This window comes from Moschus berezovskii, chromosome 12 (assembly GCF_049115385.1).
Source record: "Moschus berezovskii isolate FMDL1 chromosome 12, NW_MosBer_1.0, whole genome shotgun sequence".
In the NCBI taxonomy this organism is placed as follows: Eukaryota; Metazoa; Chordata; class Mammalia; order Artiodactyla; family Moschidae; genus Moschus; species Moschus berezovskii.
In genome coordinates this window covers 10947216-10958134 of record NC_142471.1, presented here as the reverse complement: position 1 = coordinate 10958134, position 10919 = coordinate 10947216, and the positions used below count along the sequence as shown (strand labels likewise).

General features: G+C 40.3%; 1 pseudogene; it reads left to right on the top strand.

Annotated features, from left to right (window-relative positions):
• Positions 1 to 3949: 3949 nt before the first annotated feature.
• On the top strand, positions 3950 to 10550 carry LOC148775933 (histone-lysine N-methyltransferase SETMAR pseudogene; annotated as a pseudogene).
• The last annotated feature ends 369 nt before the right edge of the window (positions 10551 to 10919 follow it).

Genomic DNA, 10919 nt, shown 5'->3' with positions numbered 1-10919 from the left:
GAAAAAGATGTTTCTGGAATGTAGTGTATGTTGTAAAGTAAGGAAGTGTCCAAAAATCAGAGAGATAGAGACCAAGACTTGTAGAGGAACAGAGACAAAGAGAAACAAAAAGTCACCATTTATATACACCCCAGTAATAATGGCCACAGACAGGATCCACCAATGAACACTAAAGTCTAATTTTGAGCTACATCTGTACTAATGCAATAAAATCACTGTGGTGATGTTGCACCAAACAATAAGTTCAAATAATCCATTGAAAATACATTTCAAAATCTATTTAGAAATAGCTATTAGAACATCTGTTAGAAACAGAAGAACAATGGACAATTCAGAATTACTTAATACATATATGACAAATATTGGGTTTCAATTCAGTTCAGTTCAGTTCAGTCGCTCAGTCGTGTCCGACTCTCCGCGACCCCATGAATCACAGCACGCCAGGCCTCCCTGTCCATCACCAACTCCCGGAGTTCACTCAAACTCATGTCCACAGAGTCGGTGATGCCATCCAGCCATCTCATTCTCCGTCATCCACTTCTCCTCCCGCCCCCAACCTTTCCCAGCATCAGAGTCTTTTCCAGTGAGTCAACTCGTCTCAGGAGGTGGCCAAAGTATTGCAGTTTCAGCTTTAGCATCAGTCCCTCCAATGAACATCCAGGATTGATCTCCTTCAGAATGGACTGGTTGGATCTCCTTGCAGTATAAGGGACTCTCAAGAGTCTTCTCCAACATCACAGTTCAAAAGCATCGATTCTTCGGTGATCAGCCTTCTTCACAGTCCAACTCTCACATCCATACATGACCACGGGAAAAACCATTGCCTTGACTAGATGGACCTTGGTTGGAAAAGTAATGTCTCTGCTTTTTAATATACTATCAAGGTTGGTCATAACTTTCCTTCCAAGGAGCAAGCGTCTTTTAATTTCATGGCTGCAATCAGCATCTGCAGTGATTTTGGAGCCCAAAAAAACAAAGTCTGACACTGTTTCCACTGTTTTTCCATCTATTCCCCATGAAGTGATGGGACCAGATATTTGAAAATTGCATGGATTAAATGATTGACTAATTTCATGATCATTTAATTTCAAACTTGATTTTACATAAGTAAAGTCTATAAAGAGTCATATAAAATTATTTACTTCTAATACACTGAGGACGGAGAAGGCAATGGCAAGCCACTCCAGTACTCTTGCCTACAAAATCCCATGGCTGGAGGAGCCTGGTAGGCTGCAGTCCGTGGGGTCACTAAGGGTCAGACACGACTGAGTGACTTTACTTTCACTTTTCACTTTCACACATTGGAGAAGGAAATGGCAACCCACTCCAGTGTTCTTGCCTGGAGAATCCCAGGGAAGGGGGAGCCTGGTGGGCTTCCGTCTATGGGGTCACACAGAGTCGGACACGACTGAAGTGACTTAGCAGCAGCAGCAGCAATACACTGAGGAAGTCTATCTGGTTCATTCATTGACTAGAAATAATGATTCAGTTCAGTTCAGTTGCTCAGTCGTGTCTGACTCTTTGCAACCCCATGAATCACAGCACGCCAGGCCTCCCTGTCCATCACCAACTCCTGGAATTCCCTGAAACTCATGTCCATCGAGTCGGTGATGCCATCCAGCCATCTTATTCTCTATCTTCCCCGTCTCCTCCTGCCCCCAATCCCTCCCAGCATCAGAGTCTTTTCCAGTGTTAAACAAGTGAAATGACCTTAAATGACACCATCCTCTATTTCTGTGCCCACACTCCCTCCCCCTAAGTCTATGCTTCTTCCTGCATTCCTTATTTGGTGAACAATAATGCCACCTACTGAAACGTTCCAGCCAGAAATCTTGACTCATTTATGTCTTCCTGAGTTCATCCCCTATGTTTCCAAGTTTTGTGGATTCTCATTAAGCAAATCACAGATCTCTATCCATGGTCTAAAATTTCAGCTTGAGATTTTGTTTCTTTACTGGTTTATAGCAGCCACCTCATAACTTATCCTTCTGATTCCTCTCTCACTCCACTCAATTGTCAAAGTGATCCTTCAAAGATACTAATCTGAATGTTCCACTCTCTTGCTTGAAAACTTCCAGTTACTTCATGCATGACGACTCCTTAGAGGTCACCCTTCCATATCACTTCTATTCATACTGCCAGCCATTTTTGCAATTCCCTGAAGGTCACATTTTCCTAAAATGGCCTCTGTACCTGCTCTTCTCCAAGGAGACCTTTCAATACCCTCTCCCTACTGCCAGTGGCTGTCAAAATCCAGCATTCCTTTAAAGTTCTGCATGGCTATTAGCTCCCCTCAAGTCCTCTCTTGGGATCCATCAGTCACGAATTGGCACCCCATTTACAGAACCCATTCCACTCACACCTATCATATCAGCTTCTCACACTGTTTTATAACTGCTTGCTTATTTATCCACTCCCCCTCAAGACTGTGAAATCTAAAATAATCCATATTTGTTATTATGTTTAATCAACTGAGACTAGAACTGTGCCAGTCTTAATACACTTTTAACAATTTAAGAAAAGAGTTTAAAATTTATAAGGCATGTTGTGAGCAAATCTGTTACTACAGTTTGTCACCACTCCAAATCTGTTACTTTAATCTGCAATACTAGAATGATTTAAAATAACAATTTTATCATTAATATGGTTGCAATTATCTTTAATAATCAAGATTTTCTTATAGACCCCAAATTAAAATAGACAAGTTTTTTTAATACATGGATTATTTTCTCACCATTGGTCTCTAAGAAAGTTACTGTTGGACGTTATCCCAAATGAAGAGTGTTAGCTTGGTTCTACTAATTAAAGCACTTATGCAACACTTCCTTAAATTACATTAAACTTTATTCACCTTAATTACTAAGCTTACAACTTTTTAATTTAGCAATATGCTCCAAAGGTCTACTGGAATATTCTCTTTTTTAAAAGCTGGAGGATTGAAGAAAGGGATTTACATCCATAGACTAAAGACCTTGTAAAAGATGCACCATGAATCTTAAGTGCATTCTTCCATTGAAATCCCAAGCTTTTTATTCTCTTGAGCTCCCCACTCTGCTGTTCTAGTTCTGAGTAGGCTCTGTATTGCACAGATGCAGTCTATCAGGACCTCCCATCCTGCCTTCCTGGCCGATTTCTAGCCTGTCACACTTCTAACTTCCCTCTCAGTGATGCTTTGAGATTCTGTTTGATGCTCATGCTGGCTCATGCAGGCACAGCTTGGAAGTTCAGAGAGATTTGTGTCCTGGAGGATAAACATTTAACCAATAGAAAAGGGGGTTTGGTAGTTAAAGGGGGTTAGTAGATCAGTTCCCCTTTGTGTTCCCAAGCAATGGTCCTGAGCTGTGTTGTGCCTTAGAACCAGTAGTAAGTCACCCTAGAAGTGGCCAGTTCTGTGATTCACCTTTGTGTTGATTTTTCTCCTTCCCTGACTCCGTCCCCTCACCCTTTTCTTCTGCTTCCTGTATTGGGCTTTCCACTAGAGTTACTAAACCCTCTGCCTCCACATGTGCTTTCTGGGAATCCCAGACTTAGACAGCTTGTCTAGGAAATATTTTATCTCTCAATGTGTCTGTTCTTTGGGTTAACACAGGAGTCAAAAAAATGTTAAGTATCAGCAAAAATCTTCAACAAAGGGTCATTTCTTCCCTTGCCTGGCATTCCAAAATCTGGATTTACTTTCCATCCCTGATTCAAAAGAAGTAGACCATCACTTTGCACCCTATTTTCATTGGCATTTAACACTATTCTATGAAGCTCAGTTTCAAAGATCTGCTCAAGACCTATTCTTCCTTCTCTTTTTGATAGGACTTCTAGACATGGCCCACATCTCTAAAATTCTGCATTGACATGGAATTTAATTCCACATAAATGCAGTTCAGTTTGGCATTGTTGTTGTTAATACTGTTGATGTTATTGCTATTTCTAAATGCAAGATATTTGTCAGTTCGAGATGTGGATTGCAACACTGAATCAGGGACTCTTCCTCTGCCCTCAGCGAGTTCTCAATACAGAGCAGGGAGCGGTAGTATATACAACTCCACAAAGCAGGCAGACATGCTGTAACAGGTACCTGAAAAGGGAGCCTAAAGGAACGGAGAGGGTGTGGGGCTTCTTCACTCAAAGTGACTAGAGAAATCAGAGAGAATTTCAAGGGTGGGAGGGCCTGTTAAACAGTTTTCCTACATGTACACAGGAAGGCTATCAGTTCAGTTCCGTTCAGTTCAGTCGCTCAGTTGTGTCCGACTCTTTGCGACCCCATGAATCACAGCACGCCAGGCCTCCCTGTCCATCACCAACTCCCGAAGTTCACTCAATCTCATGTCCATCGAGTCAGTGATGCCATCCAGCCATCTCATTCTCTGTCATCCCCGTCTCCTCCCACCCCCAATTCCTCCTAGCATCAGACTCTTTTCCAGTGAGTCAACTCGTCGCATAATGTGGCCAAAATATTGGAATTTCAGCTTTAGCATCAGTCCTTCCAATGAATAGTTAGTAAATATTGAACAATGATCCGCATAATGCAAAAGTCAGCTGAACTGCTGACATGACCTTAACTCCCAAGTAGTCCCTATATAGCACAAATGAAATGTTTCTTGAAGTTCAAGACAATATCTTAGGTATCTTTGCAGTCTCCACAGAAAAAACAGCATGTGTTGTCCTCTGCATACTAACAGGACATTGATTGTTTATTGGATAGAATCATGTGTAAGCAGTAACAGAAACATACACAGTAGCCTCTCCCCTCAATGCCAATCTCCCCATGGCAACCTGCAGCCCAACACTCGTGCTTCTTGCCACCCTACCTGTCAGTCATAATCATCAGGTTTAGTCCTGCAAGGTTTGAATGATACCAGCTGTGCTTGGTGCAAAGCAAAAGAGAAAGCAAAAACTTTTCATGCTACTCAGAAAGACTCAAAGGAGATATTGAGTAAATGTTAGACACTCTCTCTGGATTTTTTTCCCCCTCTGTAAAAAAAAAACAAAAACAACAACTGGTATTTATTTGAAGATTAGAGCCATGTAATGCTGATTTCAAAAGCTAAGCTGGGAAGATTATTTGGATAACATATAACACAACTGAACTCTGATCCTTAATGTTTAAAATGTCTTTAATTTAAAGGGTTGTCAACATTTCCCCAGTCACATCTTGCCATTTTCTAATTTTGCTTCTGTGTAGAACTTTGGAAAATGTAAGCTCAATTTTTTTTTTTTTTTTGCTTTTCTTATTCACAATATGTTCATTGTTGTTGGCTAACTTAGTGTTCTTACTAAATTTGTTATTCTGTTGTGTTAATTCTTTTATCCTCCTAGGTACTAGGTAGCTATGAATACTCTGAATAGTCTATGGACAGTCTTGATATTGGGAATAAAATACCCTTATGATCCTTGGTATCCTCTCCTAAAGGATCAGTGTGGGTTGTTTGAGACCACTAGTCTTAAACAGAATATCAAACAATGATAAGAGACTTGTAAAACTTATCCTACATCATACTGTACTAAATATCCCATTTTCTTCTTTGAACTGACCTTCACTGGAAAGGGAGGAGTCATGGAGGTGGGGTTCCACGAAACATTTTGACTTGCTTCAGCCAATGACATGTGAGAGTAATGGTGTCATTTCTGGGCAGAAGTGTTTGATGACTCAGAATTTCCCTTTTTACTCTACCTTGATCACTGGTGATGTTCCAGATAAGGGATGCTTTGTCACTTTGGGTCACAGAGAAAAGATGATGCAGGGCAGCAGAAATCAAACGATGATGAAGCATGATTCAAAATCAAATCTTCGTTTTCATAAGCCATGGAGATTTTGAGGTCACTTACTATTACAAAACAATCAAACCAATTCTTAAATATATGCTGCTGCTGCTAAGTCACTTCAGTCGTGTCCGACTCTGTGTGACCCCATAGACGGAAGCCCACCAGGCTCCCCCGTCCCTGGGATTCTCCAGGCAAGAACACTGGAGTGGGTTGCCATTTCCTTCTCCAATGTGTGGAAGTGGAAAGTGAAAAGTGAAAGTGAAGTCGCTCAGTCGTGTCCGACCCTTAGCGACCCCACGGACTGCAGCCTACCAGGCTCCTCCATCCATGGGATTTTCTAGGCAATAGTACTGGAGTGGCTTGCCATTGCCTTCTCCGTCTTAAATATATACTTTTCTTCAAAGAATTTTCTAAGAAAGGTGTCCTACCAGGTGTCGTAGGTAGACAGAATGGTGCCAGGATGTCCATCCCAAAGATGTTCCCTAATTTCTAGAACCTGTGAATGTGTTACCTTACTCAGAAAAAGGGACTTTGTAGATGTAACTAAAGCAATGAAACTTAAAAGAATGAGGATTTCTAAATATTAAAGTTCAGTTCAGTTTAGTCGCTCAGTCTTGTCCAAGCCTTTGCGACCCCATGAACAGCAACACGCCAGGCCTCCCTGTCCATCACTAACTCCCGGAGTTTACCCAAACCCAAGTCCATTGAGTTGATGATGCCATCCAACCATCTCATCCTCCACCGTCCCCTTCTCCTCATGCCCTCAATCTTTCCCAGCATCAGGGTCTTTTCAAATGAGTCAGCTCTTCGCATCATGTGGCCAAAGTATTGGAGTTTCAGCTTCAACATCAATCCTTCCAATGAAAACCCAGGACTGACCTCCTTTAGGATGGACTGGTTGAATCTCCTTGCAGTCCAAGGGACTCTCAAGAGTCTTCTCCAACACCACAGTTCAAAAGCATCAATTCTTCTGTGCTCAACTTTCTTTATAGTCTAGCTCTCACATCCATACATGACTACTAGAAAAACCATAGCCTTGACTAAATGGACCATTCTTGATAGTAATGTCAAAAAAAAAGGTAAGTAATGCCTCTGCTTTTTAATATGCTGTCTAGGTTAGTCATAACTTTCCTTCCAAGGAGTAAGTGTCTTTTAATTTCATGACTGAAATCATCATCTGCAGTGATTTTGGAGCCCAGAAAAATAAAGTCAGCCACTGTTTCCACTGTTTCCCCATCTGTTTGCCATGAAGTGATGGGACCTGATGCCATGATCTCAGTTTTCTGAATGTTGAGTTTTAAGCCAACTTTTTTACTCTCCTCTTTCATCAAGAGGCTCTTTAGTTCTTATTCACTTTCTGCCATACGGATGGTGTCATCTGCATATCCGAGGTTACTGATACATCCAGCCCAGTGTTTCTCATGATGTACTCTGCATATAAGTGAAATAAGCAGGGTGATGCTATACAGCCTTGACATACTCCTTTTCCTTTTTGGAACCAGTCTGTTCTATGTCCAGTTCTAACTGTTGCTTCCTGACATGCATACAAGAGGCAGGTCAGGTGGTCTGGTATTCCCATCTCTTTGAGAATTTCCCACAGTTTATTGTGATCCACACAGTCAAAGGCTTTAAAAAAAAAATAAAGCAGAAATAGATGTTTTTCTGGAACTCTTGTTTTTCCCATGATCCAGCAGGTGTTGGCTATTTGATCTCTGGTTCCTCTGCCTTTTCTAAAACCTGCTTGAAAATCTGGAAGTTCACAGTTCACGTATTGCTGAAGCCTGGCTTGGAGAATTTTGAGCATTACTTTACTAGTGTGTGAGATGAGTGCAATTGTGTGGTAGTTTGAGCATTCTTTGGCATTGCCTTTCTTTGGGATTGGGATGAAGACTGACCTTTTCCAGTCCTGTGGCCACTGCTGAGTTTTCCAAATTTGCTGGCATATTGAGTGCAGACTTTCACAGCATCATCTTTTAGGATTTGAAAGAGTTCAACTGGAATTCCATCACCTCCACTAGCTTTGTTCGTAGTGATGCTTCCTAAGGCCCACTTGACTTCACACTCCAGGATATCTGGCTCTAGGTGAGTGATCACAACATCATGATTATCTGGGTCATGAAGATCTTTGTATAGTTCTTCTGTGTATTCTTGCCACCTTTTCTTAATATCTTCTGCTTCTGTTAGGTCCATATCATTTTTCTTCTTTATTGAGCCCATCTTTGCATGAAATGTTCCCTTGGTATCTCTAATTTTCTTGAAGAGATCTCTAGTTTTTCCCATTCTATTGTTTTCCTCTATTTCTTTTCATTGATCCCTGAGGAATGCTTTCTTATTTCTCCTTTCTAGTCTTTGGAACTCTTCATTCAGATGGGTATATGTTTCCTTTTCTCCTTTGCTTTTCACTTCTCTTCTTTTCATAGCTATTTGTAAGGCCTTCTCAGACAGACAGCCATTTTGCTTTTTTGCATTTCTTTTTCTTGGAGATGGACTTGATCTCTGTCTCCTGTAAAATGTCACGAATGTCCATCCATAGTTCATCAGGCTCTCTGTCTATCAGATCTAGTACCTTAAATCTATTTCTCACTTCCACTGTATAATCATAAGGGATTTGATTTAGGTCATAACTGAATGGTCTAATGGGCCTTTAATAACATGAGCCTTTAAAAACAGAAGTTTCTCTCACTTGAGTTAAGTGCAGCTGAAGATGAAGTCAGAGAGATGATTTAAGGAGTGAGATGGACTCCAATGGGGCTTCCCTGGTGGCTCGGCAGTAAAAAATTCATCTGCCAATGCAGGAAACATGGGTTCCATCCCTGGGTAGGAAAGATTCCCTGGAAGAGGAAATGGCAATCGATTCCAGTATTTTTGCTTGGAAAATTCCATGGACAGAGGAGTCTGGTAAGCTATAGTCCATGAAGTCACAAAGAGTTGGACTCGACTTAGTGACTAAACAACAAGGATTCCATGGAGCAGATGCTGATTTGAAGATAGAGATTGAGGGGGAGGGGAGTTGCAACTAGGATCTCAGGTGGTCTGAAGGAGCTGAGAGAACTTTCCAATGACAGCCAGCAAGGAAAAGGGACCCCTAGTTCCATGACCACAAATAACTAAGCTTAGCTAACAACCTGTATAAGTTTATGAATGGATTTATTCTTAGAGCCTCAAGAAAGAATGCATACATCATGAAAAGTTGAGATGTAGATCTTATGATATTCTAAGCAAAGAGACTAGCTGAGCCACATTGGACCCAGCATTCTAACCTACAGAATTATGAGATAATAAATTTGTGCTTTATTTTACAACTGCATTTGTGTTCATTTGTATGACAGTGATAGATAATGAATACACTAATTTTGTGATTCAGGTAGTAATATGCATTGACACATATTTTTCTAATATGATTAAATGATGTAATGGAATGGTTGTTGAACCTGGTAGGAAAAAACAAAGGCTAATAACAGGCTAAAAATTTCATCCCTCACTTTCTGGCCACTACACCTCTGGCAAATTGTGTATTTATAAGAATTTCCTAACCTACAAAAGAAAATTTGATTTGCTTACTTCACAAAGTTGATAGATTTTTTTTTAAAGTAAACATGCATAATCTAGTCCTTGATATATTAGGTTGATGAAAAAATAATTGTGGTTTTGCATTGTTGAATTTTGTCATTTGATATATGAATACATTCTTAAATAAATGTGGTTATGTTATACATCATTTTATTGTGCATTTCTTGCTTTGTTTTTTCTAATAAATGATTACTTACTGTTTATTTTATATGTATGTTAGACTAGGGAAATGACATTAGACAAAAACAAATTCGATCAATTTTCTTATTTGAGTTCAAAATGGGTCATAAAGCAGTGGAAACAGCTTGCAACATCAATAATACATTTGGCTCAGATGGTTCAAGGAGTTTTGCAAAGGAAATGAGAGCGTTGAAAATGAGAAGCATCGTGGCTGGCCATAGGAAGTTGACAAAGACCAGTTGAGAGACATCATGAAAGCTGATCCTCTTACAACTGCAGAAGTTGATGATGAACTCAACATTGACCATTCTATGGTCTTTGGGCATTTGAAGCAAATTGGAAAGGTGAAAAAGTTTGATAAATGGGTGCCTCATGAGCTAACAAAATTAAAAAAAATAAATACTATCATTTTGAAACATTGTCTTCTCTTACTCTCACTTCAGTTCAGTTCAGTCACTCAGTCGTGTCCGACTCTCCGTGACCCCGTGAATCACAGCATGCCAGGCCTCCCTGTCTAAGCAACATCAATGAACCATTTCTTGGTCAGATTGTGATACACGATGAAAAGTGGATTTTCTACAACAACCTGGAAAGACTGGCTCAGTGGCTAGATGGAAAAGAAACTCCGAAACACTTCCCAAAGCCAAACTTGCACTAAAAAAAAGGGTGATGGTCACTGTTTGGTGGCCTGCGGCCCATCTGATCCACTACACCTTTCTGAATCCCGGTGAAATCATTACATCTAAGAAGTATGTTCAGCAAATCAATGAGATGCACCAAAAACTGCAATGCTTGCAGCCAGCTTTGGTCAACAGAAAGGGCTCGATTCTTCTCCACAACAACACGCAACAGAATGTCACACAACCAACACTTCATTGAACAAACTGGGCTACAAAGTTGATCTCTTGCTAACCGACTATCACTTCTTCAAGCAACCCGACACCTTTTTGCAGGAAAAATGCTTCTACAACCAGCAGGAGGCAGAAAATGCTTTCCAAGAGTTTGTTGAAACCCAAATCACAGGTTTTTATGCTACAGAATAAACAAACATATTTCTCATTGGCAAAAAATGTGTTGATTGAAATGCTTTCTATTTTGATTAATAAAGATATGTTTGTAGCCAATGGGAATTTGCTGTATGACTCAGGGAACTCAAAACAGGGCTCTGTAACAACCTAGAGGTGTGTGAATGGGAGGGAGTAGGGAGGGAAGTTCAAGAGGAAGGGGGAATATGGCTGATTCATGTTGATGTTTGACAGAAACCAATACAGTATTATAAAACAATTATCTTTCAATTACAAATAAATAAATTTCTTTTTTAAAGATGTGTTTGAGCCTAGTTATAGTGATCAACAATCAGAAAAAAAAAAGATCATGGCATCTGGTCCCATTACTTCATGGGAAATAGATGG